The sequence below is a fragment of the Convolutriloba macropyga genome, chromosome 1, assembly GCF_964194025.1.
Source record: "Convolutriloba macropyga chromosome 1, txConMacr16.3, whole genome shotgun sequence".
NCBI classification, from domain to species: domain Eukaryota; kingdom Metazoa; phylum Xenacoelomorpha; order Acoela; family Convolutidae; genus Convolutriloba; species Convolutriloba macropyga.
In genome coordinates, this window is record NC_134468.1 from 68,579,177 (window position 1) to 68,590,956 (window position 11,780).

Here is an 11,780-nt window from a genome sequence, read left to right on the forward strand (position 1 = left end):
ATGTCTCTTTAAATTGTGCTAAAACCACTCGTTGGAGCCACGATGGCCACGATGGTGACGCCTCCTTTTCATCACGTGGTTATTTTTATAGCACTGTTGCTACCTAGTTAAGTATGATTTATTAAACCCTAAATCAGATCAGCTAAACCATAAACCAGTCAAATCGAGATTAAGATAGGCACGAATTAAATCCATATTTCGTACCTTTTTTCCAACCCATCCCCCCTCCCCCTCCACACCCCTTCTCCCCTTCTCACTTTTTCCCTTTCTTGGCATCATTGGCTTCGAGCATCCATTACGCTTAGAAAAGTAAATAATCTCGTTTTAATAAGCTTTGGACCGCTTTTTAGATTGCATAAGCAGCTCTTCTTGCATAAACATAACACAGTTTATAACTAGTACTAGGTAATTTTAAAATGGTGGATTACTATTGGTTGTTATTATTCTTAACTAGAAGACGGGCCATACCGTTTTTTTCTCGCATATGTCAATCAGAATGTTTTGTAATAAATCATTTTGATATTTTTACTCCCTCCGTGCCTAACATCGCCCTCATCACCACCACCAACAGGTAATAACTCGTTATTATTTATAACTTAGTAACATGCCATATATTTTTGCATCACGAACTCAAGTGTCAACTTTTCTGCTAGAATTATCATCAAGATTAATCGCTCTTTTTCCCACTACAATTCTCAATTTCATTGAGCTGATAAATTTTGTCTTTTTGTAAACTTACCTTTTCTTTTTATCGGAGAATGATCTGAATATCTGATAATCAATTTATTCTTGAAGACTTAGAAGGTTTCTTGAATACCTTTGAATGTAAGTGTCAAGTTTTCTCGGAATTTATTTTGGCAAACTTGCACGATTTTTTTTCCAATTTTTTCATGTTTGAATGAAATCCATAACTTTGTTAAATTGGCGGAAAATCTAATTGTATCAAATTTATTTAGAAAAGTGGGAAAAACAAACAAGTGGACTTTTGCTTTTAGCAGAAATCTTTTGCGCTTCTCATTTTACTCTCATTAATTTAAACTTTTTCTGGCGTATATTCTTTTCATATAGTGCTTACTGAATTTATACTAACTTTTCACTTACTGATATCAATTTTAACCAAACAGCTACTCGGTTCTATAAAGAAAATTTAAATTTCTACATGCCCTGATGAGTCACTGGTTGAGGAAAAAAGTTACCCGAAATTAAGATAACGTCAATCAGACCTTGATTAATGTCTGCTTCAATTTCTTCTAAGTTGGTTAGTTTGCTGGACACATAATGAATTGTGGACGTTTAATTATTTATCTTCTCAGAAAGTAAAAAGAGTGAGCTTTTTTGAAATAAACTGAAAAACAGAAATAAATAATTACACTCCTCGTTGATTATTTAGGTATTCAATTTTAATCGCCAAGTTTTGACACGACATTTTGGAATAACTGACGGCAATTCCTTGAAGATTTAAGATTTCAGATAAAAAACAATCAGTTTCTCCTTGGACGTAAGTTGGCCTTATATTTCCACTTGAGAAAATAAATTTGTGAAATTTGACATCAACAAGATTTTATAGCTCTTTTTAACAATTTTTCTTCAATTATTTAATACAATCTTTCCAAGGCATAACATAATGTCATAAACGCTCAGTTACAACGAACGGTAAGATGTGTTTTAACTGTTTAAGAATAACTCTTAGCTTCTCGGTGGTCCCTCCAGTTGGTAGATATCTTAAGATAATGTTTCCAATTGAAACATATGGTAGCTAAAGTCTACAGCTACAACTGAGCATCCTACTGTGTCCAATTTTTGTGTAGCTGCTACTTTCTTATTAGGTGAGTTTTCTCCCTGTACCCAAGCTAACACGCACTGTGGTTGAGATTTTCTGTTGTGGCATCTCCACCAGCTTACTGTCGTGCATCATTTGTTACAACCACTCAGGGGAGAGGCCTAACCATATTTTAGGCGCAATATAAGCCACTTCAGAAAATATTTCTGATCTTGCTTCACTATCATGTTGTGATCATTATGCACATGTCTGTTCATCACTTTTTATGTGCAAACATGCGACTAAAACTAATCATAGAGCACTCTACAATCTAAGATTTTACTTGTGTTTTAACTTTCTAAGATTCTTTCATCGTCTTTGTTTTCGTAATCCACTCCTTTCTATCTTTGAATTTTAGCCTCTGTAAGTTTTCTTAGAGCTCTCAACCAATCTTTTCAATACATTTTTCGGTTTTTCCCGACCAAAATCAACTTATGGTCTTGCAAATTTTTCGGCCTTACCCACAATTTCAAATTGAGTGTCCTTTAGAGGGATGGTTTTGCTCAATTTCTTAGCTCGTATCACCGTTTTGTCGCTGATCTTCATTACCAATCGACGTGCCAAATTATACATCGCATTCAGTTTATCGATATACGTATTTCGTGTGATTCACTTAATAGCTAGTATAATTGGGCTGATTGACACTTCTTTAAGTAACGAGTAAAACACAATTATAACAAAAAAGACATCTCAAGATAAAAAATAAAAAAACGCAGAAAAAAAATAAATGAACAAATAGGCCAACATTAACTATACTTTAACATATTTTATTCAAATTTTATTCAAATTTTCCGTCCACAGACATGAGTAAAAGAACAACTTAAAAGTTTTTGTTTAAAGGCAACGGAAAAAATCATGAAGAGTGTCAGAAATTTATTTATGAAAGCGTTGAAAGAGAGTCTTCTAAAAACCGCTCACTTAGCCAGAGGAACTGATATAACGAAAACCATCTCCAAGCAAAAATTTTAAATAAAAATGAAAAAGAGCTCAAATCGAAAAATACAGAAAAACCTTTATAAGATTCTAAAATGATTTTACCTCAAAGCAATAGATACCAAAACTTGCTGAACAAATGCGTACTCCTACCAAATTAAAAAAACTAACAATCTTGGTTTAAAAAACGCAAAGCTAGCGCAAAGAACCAAAAAGTTGAAAAAAAAACAAATAACCTTTAACATGAACAAAAATGTGTTTTTATTTTCAATGTCAACGCTTTTACAATCAAAAAACCGCAAAATAGCAGCAAAATCAACTAACAGTTACATAGAGATGTTTACCAGTATGAGGCAAACTGACGGGAAAGTTTTTATTTGGGAATAAACATCCTGGGAAACAATAGGAACTATAACGGCCGATTAAATCGACATTTTTTACCACTATGAAGAAAACTGACAAAAAACAAATTTTTTTAGAACAAAAACTTTTGGAAAAAGTAACTGCTGAAATTGTCAGATATATTGACCTCTTTTTACTATGAGAAGCTAAATAAAAGCTATAACTACGATCTAAATCGATATTTTGACCATTAGATAGAAAACTGACAAAAACAACATTTTAAAAGCATGAATTGTTAGAAAAAAAACAACCAAGACTGAAACTAAGTCGACCTCCGATTTTATAGATTAGCCCTTTCAAGTTCTGATTAGTTTTGATATCTGGACATATCTATATAAAAAAAGAAAAAGCCCAGTGCCATTCAAATTTTTTTAAATTTTTTCTTTATATCAATTGTCTTGTTTCCCAAGGCGTTAGTGGTGCGCTAGTGGTTAATGGAACTTTAAAAAGAAAGGTTTGAGCTTGTTAAAGTGCTAAAATTTTGTGTAACAACGCGGCTTGCGGTAATGAAACTGAAAAAGTTGCAACTTCACCAGAACTTTGGTGCAACGGTAGCATGCCTTGGCGGGGTTCTGGATAGTTGGTTCGAGTCCTCTAAGCTTTGAGTCTTTGCAGTATAGCAGTATTGGAAGCCAATAGAACAGTTGGTTTCCTAAACTTGCGTGGAAACAATCAGCGAGGCTGGTTTTATCCGTGTATTTGATCTGTGTACTTTAAGATAAAGTCTGGAAGCTGATATGTCAGCAATATTACGTTTTTTTTGTTGTGTTACGTCAACTATTTCTTCTCACAACTAAGTTCTGTTATCAAAACTGTTTGTTATAAAACGTTATCTTGATGTCTGGGTTTGTCCTGATTATCTTTGAAAACCGAAAATATCAATACGCTTGCTCCTTCTGCGCAATTTGGATATAGCAATCGCTTTTATTGCTTTAGTTCGTCCTTTAATGCAACTATTTCCTGTGATGCGTGACTAATTTTTCATTGCAAACAAATGGTGACTTGGTGACTTAACATTTTTAGCAACGGAAGATGTAGTAAAAAGTCTTTTTGAAATGCATGGTATCCAATAGATTTCAATGTTACACTTTACCGTCTTCTAACAGCAAATATTTCTTCTGAAGTAACATTTTTTTTCAAAAATTGTAAAAAAGATTGTTGTGGTTTTCATGGGTTTTCATCTATTGCGTGTTTATGTAAGCTTGTGCGTCAGAGGAAAATTTTGATTTTTCAACATACAGTTCATAGACTTTAACCTTTTGATCTCTGGAAAAAATTATTGATTAGTGCGTTAAAAAGTGTAATTTTAAAGAAGAGAAACAGCCTAGCTCGCATATATTTCTTCTCATTTTCTTTAAACATTTTGCCACAAAGTGAGCGCTCTGCTGGTGTTGATTTTATTTATTTTTACGTCGTCATCGAAGTTGCTCAAAAGGTCAAAATTAGTTCACGTTTTTAGTAACTTTTTAAATTTTTCCTGACGAAGAAAAGAACTTGCGCAAAAAGTGGACTCTATTCTGTTTCGGCCCCCAGTGTTTTCTGTGCCCCACTTTTAACACAAAAATTATGTGCTGTTATATAGCACTTTACTATTTCTAAAGTAGGACGTGTGCGAGTTATATGTTCACTAAACTGGGGGGGGGGGTTGTAGAATAGATCCGAAAAGCGCCCTTGCATTGAAACAATGCCAAAAACGAGACAGAAACACCTTATTAAGCCCAAGCTCCAAATGAGCATCTTTTCCTTCAATTGAGCATCTTTTCCGGCAACAGAATATCCTTTTCTGTGAAAATGATTTTCTATAAATAGTTTAAATGACTACAATACTTCAGGAGTTTTTTCAATGCTCACAAAAATTTTGACCTATTAAACTAAACTTTTATATCAAACTTGGTTATAGTTTAATGGTTCACTTCTTTTTCACGGTTGGTTCACTTCTTTTCCATCGAAGTTGCTCAAAAGGTCAAAATTAGTTCACGTTTTTAGTAACTTTTTAAATTTTTCCTGACGAAGAAAAGAACTTGCGCAAAAAGTGGACTCTATTCTGTTTCGGTCCCCAGTGTTTTCTGTGCCCCACTTTTAACACAAAAATTATGTGCTGTTATATAGCACTTTACTATTTCTAAAATAGGACGTGTGCGAGTTATATGTTCACTAAACTGGGGGGGGGGGTTGTAGAATAGATCCGAAAAGCGCCCTTGCATTGAAACAATGCCAAAAACGAGACAGAAACACCTTATTAAGCCCAAGCTCCAAATGAGCATCTTTTCCTTCAATTGAACATCTTTTCCGGCAACAGAATATCCTTTTCTGTGAAAATGATTTTCTATAAATAGTTTAAATGACTACAATACTTCAGGAGTTTTTTCAATGCTCACAAAAATTTTGACCTATTAAACTAAACTTTTATATCAAACTTGGTTATAGTTTAATGGTTCACTTCTTTTTCACGGTTGGTTCACTTCTTTTTCATCGAGGTTGCTCAAAAGGTCAAAATTAGTTCACGTTTTTAGTAACTTTTTAAATTTTTCCTGACGAAGAAAAGAACTTGCGCAAAAAGTGGACTCTATTCTGTTTCGGCCCCCAGTGTTTTCTGTGCCCCACTTTTAACACAAAAATTATGTGCTGTTATATAGCACTTTACTATTTCTAAAATAGGACGTGTGCGAGTTATATGTTCACTAAACTGGGGGGGGGGGTTGTAGAATAGATCCGAAAAGTGCTCTTGCATTGAAACAATGCCAAAAACGAGACAGAAACACCTTTTTAAGCCCAAGCTCCAAATGAGCATCTTTTCCTTCAATTGAGCATCTTTTCCGGCAACAGAATATCCTTTTCTGTGAAAATGATTTTCTATAAATAGTTTAAATGACTACAATACTTCAGGAGTTTTTTCAATGCTCACAAAAATTTTGACCTATTAAACTAAACTTTTATATCAAACTTGGTTATAGTTTAATGGTTCACTTCTTTTTCACGGTAACATAAGTTGTAACTTCGAGACGTGCCGTAGGAAACTTAGCTCATTTTGTGACCGACGCTTGCGATTTTTTCACAAAGACCAAAATGAACCCTTAAATTAACCCTAAAAGTTACTAGGTTCTTACTTTAACCGATGAATGCACTTTAGATGTGCAATGTACTTGAAGGAATGTATTTATTGATTTTCTAATTCACTAGACGCCATAAATTCTAGATTTTAAGTCATCTTAATCAAGACATTGCAGCTTCTTTGAGGGTTATTAGTGTACTTAGTAGCATTCATCTTGTATCTTTTAAACAAGGGCGCCATTTTCGATTCACTTACAGAAAGCTAAGACGCTTTTTTCCTTTGAGTTGGAGTTTACTGCTGAGCGAAATTGGAAATAGATTTTGTTTGTTTAGAAATCGCTGGAAGAGTTGTTGTTGAGGTTATCAGGTATAATTTTATGCGAATATTTACTTCTATATGGCTGTGTGAGGGTTGTTTACTCAGAACAGGGAAGAGGTTAGTCAAATATGAAGAAAGTTAAACTTACACACATATGAATATACACATTTTGCACCACTGATCAAAAAATGGGAAGTAAAAGCAATGCAGCGTTTTGTAACTTTCTCACAAATTCCAGTGAAAATAGAGCGTAAAGATTTTTTCATACCCCGGCTCGCCGCTCCCTTGGTTCCATACAATGATCATATATGATGTCATACAAATCATAACGTATTTCCTAGTACGATCCTTAAATGGAACATAGGCAACCATATATGATCCTTGAATGAGACCAAGGAAATCATATGTGATCCTTGCGTTAATTAAAGGGAATAGGACACTATTCGGCGTTATTGTGCGGCAATTACCAGCCGAAAGTGTAAGAAAAAATCATTTATGATTCTTGTATAAAATCGAGGAAATCATGTATGATTCTTGTATAAAATCTGGGAAACAATATATGATCCTTGTACAGTTCCTAGGAAATCATATATGATCCTTCTACTGTTGCGAGGAAATCATAAAAGATAAAAGACCGACATTATCATCGAATGGGGGAGCAAATATGGTAGTTGAACGGTTGCGACAAAATTGTATATGACTGTTTTACAATTTTGAGGACATCAAAAAATCATTGTAAGACTATCCAGCTTCAAAACAAAATCTACATTGACCAAAAGCACTGTATAAGTTATACGTACATTTCTATGGATTTATTGAATTTTGACATTTTTAACCCACTGTAACCAATAACTTTTTACACCAATAAACGCATACAAACTTGTCGGCAGCTAACTACTCATTCAGAGTTCATTTTTGTAGCCATCTGATTTTATTTTTTATTCTAATACAAAAAACAAAAAAGTTTGAAATTAGAATATAAATGAATGGACATTTTATTTGCTTAAGTCTAATTAGTGAAACAAGGAAAAAAATCAATCAACAATGCGCAGTTTGTTAGCAAAAAACAGAGAAGTTTTTTAGAAGCCCCATTCACAAATTTGGAGCAAAATTTGGAGCAATTTAGTGCAAATGTTGACGTACTCACTCAGCTCAATTCAGAAAACAACAGCATATTATAAAACATACAAAACAATTGAGGCTGATCAGAGAACCTAATGTAACGCATGAGGCTTTGTTTGCTAAGTTTGAAGAATAGTTTTTAATTGACATATCAAGTGTTGTCGTATCAAGTGGCATCTTCAAAGAATTGAAGTCTGTAAAACTTTGGTGGAATCCAAAATTTTTTCAAAAAAATAACAGTTTACGTGAAAACCAGATACCCAGGCAGGTATGACACCAAAAAACAAAATGGCAGCCTTATTAAATTTGTTAAAATAACAATTGTTTTTTTATTTTTTTTCATTGCTTATATTATGAGTTAAAATACAACACGATTCTGACGATTAAATTGACTGAAGGTTGCTTTTTAAATTCAGTTTTTTTATTTCCCTACCTCACTCCCTCCTTCCCTCCCATGTTGTTTTTGTAGTGAAGTTGCAGCTTCGGCTACTGGGTGAAGCTAACACTTCGTCTTCAAAAACAAAGTCTTGTTGTTTCTGCACTAGCTGCAATCACAAGCTTTTTGCCATGTTCAGACGTTATTTTTCGAAAATTTGCAAAAGACTTCTTATCATAATCAGGAGTCGGTTCTTTAGACAAGAAAGCTTGGTAAATCCGACCTGTTTGCTTGAACGATTCATCGTTCGGCTTTTTCTGAAAAGAATTTCACCAAAAAAATTGTAGGTTATTCCTAGGCGATAAAATATGTTCGCAAATTCTGTTCTGAACCTCGTACTTTGGAGGCGTCACTGTTCTAAAAACTTCATCCTTCAGGAGTTTTTCAGCAAAAAAACGGTCATTAAGCTGCGTTAACTTAGGCAATGGCAAAATGTTGATTTTCAAGAGCTGATGTACACAGGATTTTGTATTGTTCCTATTTAACCACCGGAACTCTCTTCTGAAGTCTTTCGAAAGATGTCATATCAATTCTCGAAAAAGAGGCGCAGTGAAATCCTTACTTGAGAACAGGGATCCGCAAAGGTTTGTAATGGGCCAGTTTCGTAGCCATTTTGAGCTTAATGGAGACATTTCCCCTGAGAAAATAACAGACACTAATCGTTTTCCTTAGTCTAGTAAGGAAATGGGTCTGCCAGTTCATGTCAGCATTCTTGTTAGTTCCTAGGTTTGGTGGAACTGCTCACCCTGGAGGAAAAAGTGGCTTTGCAAAACTTGGAAAGCTATTTGGCAGCATTTTTCGACAGTTAAATCCATTTTTTGTCCTTGACCAAAAAGTTAAGGGAATGAAGATCCCTAAAGTTTTTTGAAGTATAACAATCATTAATTTGCTAAGACTCCAGTAGAAAAGTTTCAGAAAAACATTTGTCTTTCAGATGACTTGAGTTGAGACTCTAAAATTCGTCAGGATTGGTTTATCGCATTGTACATCGTCAAAATTGGAAGTTTTCATGAGTGAAAAAATTGAATGAAAGAACTAGTTGAACATGTTTTTTCCCTGACTGGTTGATGTACAGCTATTTCCGTTTCTCATCATTACTTTTGGTACACCTCACAATTTGTTTTAAGCGTTTCTAATGTTTGAAAATCAAGTCAATGTCCCGTTGATACACCAAAGTCTGTTAATACACCAGACGGTCAACCTCAGCAGATTCACTAACGATGGATTTGGTCTCCACTACCTCCCTTTTTCTGTAACTGGTTGGATTTTCCAGTAACCATTTATTTTGAGTGTTCCGTCTTTTCATCAGATTTGTGGTGCTAGAAGTTATCCCTGGGGGAGACTGCCTGTGGCGAGATTTTTTTACGAACTCCAAACTTAATCAAGTCCTTAAAATACTGGTCGAACTATTTACCCATATTTTTAATGTTCATGTTGCAGATTAGTGTAAAAAGTTTGTAAAACATCATTTCTTCAATAAGCTCAAATTCGGCCCTAACAAAAGTGTGAAAGCTTTCAATGGTATGTTTTGGCACGCAATGTGAACGTTCCTTGAGATGGGATATGGCATTGTGCTCGGGGCAATCGCATACTCTCAGCAAATTGTCATTCGGTACAAATTGAAAAGCAATTCTTGCAGTCTCCTTGATGTGGCCTTCTTTTGGAATTGCACGGCTTGTGCAATTCCGATAGAAGGCCACATCAAGATGATTGCTGGACCTGGTTTTCAGTTCAACTGTTGGCTTCAATAGATATTTGTCGAATAACTCAGAAATTGTTTTTTCGGATTAATCAGTGCTAATTAGTGTCATCCAAATGGTGTTAGGACAATAGATCTGTCCACAAACTATAAGAGTATCCTTTTTGAAAAAAAATTTTTAAAATTTTTGTTAAAATCCTCCTCGGAGTATCTGAATCTGCTTGTCTTTGATAGATTATAAAATCGACAATTAGTAATCTGTTCCTTATTAAAAGTTACTCATTAAATGCTACATAAGAATCCAGTAGTTCTAAGTTTAGCTCATGAGATTCAAAGCAACTCTTTACGGCAATTAGGAAACCACAATGCGATGCGCGCTTTTTTGTTAGCAACTAATCAAGAAGATCTATAAATAGAGAATTCATCTAGGAGTCCCTCAGACGAGGTGATTATTGAGTTCAGCCAAATTTTTTTGAGACCTACGTTGTTTTTCTTCTCGGTTAGAATTGCGTTTGCTAGTTTCGCTCCGTCCCTCCCTCTTTCCCTCCGTCCCCTCATCCAACATCACTATCTCCCTCCCTCTCTCTATCTTAACCTCTCTTGCTCTTGTACTTTTTTCGAAAAACTCTCTTGTCACTTGATTCCTTAAAAATATGCATGCTCAGAGTAGTTGCAAGAGAATATGCCTCACAATCTACGCTCTAGACCTATTTCGCGTGATTTAATTTGAGAATTTTTTTCCTCTGATGAATTATTACACATTTTTTGTATCAACCAGCACATGAGAAAAATCAACCCTTGGGAAGAACCGGTTTAACCCGGAACTTACTTCTTCATTGTCTTTTTTTGACTTGTTCTCAAGCTAATTCAAGAAATCGCAAAAAAATAAGAAAACTTCAATGAACGCTCAGTATGGCTTAGGTTTAGAAACCCAAAGTACTTGAGTCTAGTTTGAGCCATATTCTGAACTCAGTCCGCAGCGTATCAAGTATTGCAACTTTTGCATCAAACTTAAGATAAACTTCAGATAACAAATAACAGTTGGATAAGTTCAACAAAGAAAAGTCACAAAAAGAAACAACTAAACTCTTCTGTAATTGGTCGCTTATGAAATAGATTTTACGGAAAAGGAGGTTAAAACAGTTGCAACCGTTTTTTTATTTTTCTTGTATTTTTGCAATTTCTCGGGTTATTAATGAGCATCATTAGTTTTAGCATTCCTTTAATTGAAATTTTATGTATTTTTTCACAAAAAATCACGCGAAATTTTACTTCTTTGCAGTTGAGATTTGTTTTTTTTTCAGTGAAAAATCATATGAAATTTTGTGTAAACCATACGAAAGGAGTAATGCCCAACCCAAATTTCATGTGTAAAAATACATGAAAAATCTTGCAGTATAGCCAGTTTTGTCGAGTGACATTTTTACTCAAAAATTGTGTGTCGACACGAGATTTTTCCTTTGATTTAGCACGATAGATATTAAGTGTGTACTACTGACCCTTCTCAATGGGTGACAGTTTTTAGGAGTACGGTTTCCCACATTTAAGTTACAATGAGATCTTAAAATCAGTAACTGAAACCAAAGTTTGGCTCTCAACTTGTTTGTTTGATGATTATATACAAGCCATCAAGTCGTAACCACCGACCAATTAATGGAAAACGAAGCATAGCATTAACTTCTTGGCAAAAGAGCTGGAAACAAAAAATAATAGATTTTGAGGACCTTGACAACTGTTCCATATAGCCACAAAAACAGCGTAAGATTCACAACATTGCTCATTTAATTGGGCATAAGGGAACAAATCGATCTATTAAAAAAATTTCATATTGTAACTAATGTCTTGAGAACAATATCAGATATTTACTTCATAGACTTCGTCCGAAATGTCAAAATTTGGCGACAGCCTTAAATGTTCGTACCATTCATACGGTGTCAGGTCAATTTACCCAATTCCATTTTACCCAATGCCATTATACCCAATGCCATTTTACCCAACC

At 34.5% G+C, this 11,780-nt stretch overlaps 1 protein-coding gene across 2 annotated transcripts in view; it reads left to right on the forward strand.

Annotated features, from left to right (window-relative positions):
- Window positions 1–460: 460 nt before the first annotated feature.
- LOC142350890 (uncharacterized) overlaps window positions 461–11,780 on the forward strand; it is an 84,645-nt gene continuing 73,325 nt past the window's right edge. Inside the window, exon 1 of one of the 2 annotated variants that reach the window (XM_075402894.1) lies at window positions 461–571. The gene's annotated coding sequence lies outside the window, so the exon portion shown is untranslated. Of the gene's footprint in view, window positions 572–643; window positions 826–11,780 lie in introns of those variants that run through there. The other variant, XM_075402909.1, reaches the window with a different exon arrangement.